We start from the raw sequence: 4,370 nt of genomic DNA, 5'->3' as shown, positions 1-4,370 counted from the left end.
TCATGAGGTCTCGGAGAAGAAGGCTCTATCAGGAGCTGGGCTACACGTCACTCACACGCTGTTCTAGCAAAGGATCCTGCTCAGGACCTGAGGATGTGAAGTTACGCTTAAGGATAATGGATTGATTTGTTTGATGGGTGAAACATGACAGCAGAAGTGTTCGGGCTGAGGAAGGAGTATTGGAGTTTTGCATGTGCATTTATCCACATTTGCAGTAAAATAAAAAAAAGCAAAGAATTAAGCAGAAAGGTTTTGTTTTGTATTAATCTACAGAATGACAAGGAAAGAGTACAAGCAAGATTCCAGTGGCAGCCAAGGCAGGTACTAAAAAAAGAGGCTGTCACTGTTTAAGGGAAGCCACTCACTCTGCATTGGGGCAATAAGAAAGGTGCCTTGAGGAGAAGACCATCAAAGACTATGACTTATGAAAATACTTCCAGGAAGCTAAGCAAAAGACAAGGACTACAGTTATACTGAGTGCTGGAAGTCTGCTAAGAGGGTAGGTAGCTATGGGCTCTAATTACCGAAAGAAAAAAAAAAGAGAAAGAAAGAGAGAAAGAGAGAGAGAGAGAGAGAGAGAGAGAGAAGGAGATAGAGAGAAGGGGGAGAGAGAGAAAGAAAAAGAAAGAAGATAATGATGTGAGAAGGTGGATGTATTAACCAGTTGGAATCCAGTAAATCTTGCTGCCTATATCAAAACATCTCTTTAAATAAGATTTATTTTAAGATAGGTATAATGACTGATGCCTATAACCCCAACCCGCTGGAACCTGAGACAGAAAGATCATGGCAGTTCAAGGCCATCCTAGACTACCTGGTGAATTCCGGGCCAGACTAAGACACAGGAACTTGCTGATCTTGTTTCAAACAAAATAACAAGACAAACACACACACACACACACACACACACACACACTTATTTTAAGGCATCTTATTGCTGAAACCAAATGGCAGAGAATGATCACTGGGTCCCAGGAGCTCTACATTTCAGGGGAGCTATCCACAAGGGAGGGGAGACTGTGTCCTGTGACAAACGCATTGGCTCTGCTGAACCCCTGACAGCCCTCTCCTGCTTCCACTAATGCCACTGTTTGCTCTGGCCTCAGTCTTTAGCAGTCCTGAGCAGGGTTTGTACAGAGTTTACGAGTCAATTTCTTCCCTGCCAGGATGTTCATATTCCAATCTTGGCATTTCCCATAACGAAGAAATGAGGACACAGACAGAGGTGTGTTAGGTTGCAGCTTTGTTTTGCTTTTGTTTTTTCCATTCTCAGTTCAACGTCAGACAGTGCTGGTCAGCAGAGAAAAGCTTGCCCAGTCATAGCCTGGCACACTGAGGAGGTGCAGGTGTGTGGGGAGGGTTTTGGGTGGGGACAGTCCACTGTGTAGGAGAGGCATCCAGAGACAAGGAGAAGGCGAGTGGGCAGGAGAGGCACCAGCCTGTCCGGATGTAAACAGGAGGCAAAGCTTCCTCTTCCAGTTGTCACCTGGGCCCTCTTCCCTGTTCATTTCAATCTTCAGTCACACCTCACAGCCAGATGGTGAACAGCCCTCGACACCAGACCTTGCAGCCCAGAGGTGGTGAGAGGGGAAGGGGGGATTCCTACAAGAATTCTAAATCACAGGGAAAGAAAAAAAGAAAAGAAAAGCCAGCTGGGCAGTGGCGCATGCCTTTAATCCCAGCACTCGGGAGGCAGAGGCAGGTGGATCTCTGTGAGTTCGAGGCCAGCCTGGTCTACAGAGCTAGCTCCAGGACAGGCTCCAAAGCTACAGAGAAACCCTGTCTCTAAAAACCACAAAAAGAAAAGAAAAGAAAAGCCAAGGAGGCCAAGCAATAAAATGTCAAGCCATCCCCCTACCTTGGTCTGTTTTATTGTGATGACAATATACCTGAAGGTGGATGATTTATCAAGATAAGGGGCTCAATTTGGTTCATTATTCTGAAGGCTACACCTGGTGATGGTGGTGGACTCTCTGCAGAGAACCAAGAAGTACAACGTATCGTGTGGCAAGAGGGGCACATTGAAGAGACAAAGCCAAATGCATGGCAGGACCCATTTTCCACATTGATTTGCTCATGAACTCTTGACTTGGCTAATCCACTCATGGGGAAGGCCCTTATGACCCAATCACTTCTTAAAGTCAATGTCTGGTCCCACTTCCGTGTTTTCTTTATCTACTTGCTTGTTTTCCTGTATAAGAGAGTAACAATGTACCACTATACTGCATCCCTAGCCCTGATCCCATCTCTTTAGCTAGACTTTCCAAGGGGGATTAAATTTCAGTGTGAACTTTGAGGAGAACATTTAAAACATACTAGCACCCATGGATATTTCTTTTAACTCTTAATGGTTTTAGACACACACCATTTAGTTCTAAATCATTTTTCTCTTAGGTCAGTCACTAATTTTCCTCACTAATTTTACCTCAGGGACTCAACCATAATCTCTCTAGAGGGCAGAGAACTGATACAATTTTCATGCTGTTACCCCATGCCTTGTAAGATACTGAATGAGTGAACTCAGAAGCGCAAGCTAGGACTATTTCCAAGTCTTGTAGCAAGCTATTCCATTATCTGTCAATGGAACAGGCCCTCGGCATAGGTGGGATTCTTCTGAAAGGCAGGAATTACAGCCTCAAGCAGCAATTCTGCTAGAAGGTATCCCTGAGAGTGTTCTTTTCCAAAACCAGCCCTTCTGCAAAAGGCCCTCAGATCTAGGTTTCTCAGAGCCCTTTCCCAGAATACCATGGGGCAAAGTCTCCAGCCAAATGAGGAGGCGTTTGTGCCTAAGAGGAAAAATCCAGTACCCAGGTCTATAGGTGAAGATCTCTCCAGGTGCTCACAACACACCTAGGGATGCCCAGGAGACTAGAAGCAGCAAGGATTATGGCTCCACTTTTTTTCTTCTTTGGTAGAAATCGAGACTTCCAGATATTACCTGACACCAGCAACTGCCACAAGGGCCAAGGCAGTGGCAGGAGCTAAGACCGTCCCTGGCAGAAGCCAGGAACTGTGCAGGAACCGGTGACTGAGCAGAACTTCAACTCTGCAAATCCCAGGAAGTCCCAAAGCCCCTGACAGCGGAAACTGTTGTCCAGTTTGATGCCATTCCACCCCACACTTGACACAGACACACAACCAGCCACCTTCTAAGTACTCTAAATACTACTTTTGAAGCCCTGCCATCGTGTCGTTTTCTCTGAGGCCCCCTCTTCTCCAGTCTGGAGTCTGTGTTTTCTCTTGAAACTGCATACTGGCCTTGCACTAAGAACAGCTCTCTGGGATCTCACTTCTCTAGCCTAGGTTGGTCCCAGACTTAAAGGTTGATTAGAACAGCTGGGACGGGGGGGGGGGGGGGGGGGGGATGGAGGACAGCAGGGAGCAGACTCCAGAACCCAAGCAAATGGTAGAACAGCTGCTTTGCATAGATTTTGTGTTTCCTTCTTATCTGTAAAATTCTTTCTTTCGAATAGCATCCTCCACTGGAGGAACCAGGGAAGACTCTCCGGAAGTCCACTGTTGCTCCAGTCTGGATTAGAACATAAAATCCCCGGCAACACCAAAGAATCTGTGGAGTGTGTCTACACAGCGAGTCTTCCCAACCCTGAAGAATTGGGACTCGCGGTTGTCTTCCTGATCTACAATAGGAAAAGCCTAGGTTTCAAATTTTGCCCTTTTGGACTACAGGAAGAAGTGAGGGCAGACAGGAGGGGGGCCAAGAGAGAAGCACTTGTGAGGAGCGGTGTGAAAAACAGAGCTATCCTCTAGTGTCATCAAAGTCGCACCCAAAACCTGGGCTCTGCACACAGCAGTCTGCTCCTCCAAGGAGTTCTGAGGTAGCCTTCCTAAAGCCCCTGCACCTATCCTAGCCCCCCTTATCCTCTCTCTTCCAATATTGTTCCAAAACTGCACATTTTTATTTATTTTCTGGATCTTTATAAAGTAATTCAGCTACTCCTTAAAGTCTTCGGCGGTTAGCCCAGGCTGCTCCAGAGTCTCATTTACCTATCTATATGCAAATCCTCTCTAGAGTCGGTATTTATTGCCAGGTCACAATTGTTGATCGAAACTGCAATCCCCAACCCCTCCCCCGTTTACACACTTTTATAAATTCCTTTATTGGTAAGAGAACAGCATGTTTTTTTTTTTTTTTTAAAGAAAGTGGGTGTAGATTTTCACAAAAGCTCCACAGGGCGTGGATGTGCCCCTGGGATTCCAGGAGCCCGGGGTCGGACAGACAAGCGCTCGTGGTGCACACGGGGGCAGCACGCACCTGGCGCGTGGCACTGCTGTTGAGCCAGTGACTGAGCTGTTTCCAGACCCGCCCTAAGGAAGACCCCGTGTCCCCCAACCAGGTATCAAGAGGGGCT

Source organism: Microtus oregoni, unplaced genomic scaffold (assembly GCF_018167655.1).
Source record: "Microtus oregoni isolate MIOR12 unplaced genomic scaffold, Mior012 000045F_ref0000178, whole genome shotgun sequence".
Classification (NCBI taxonomy): Eukaryota; Metazoa; Chordata; class Mammalia; order Rodentia; family Cricetidae; genus Microtus; species Microtus oregoni.
The sequence above is the reverse complement of the archived record's forward strand: the minus strand, read 5'-3'. Positions refer to the sequence as shown.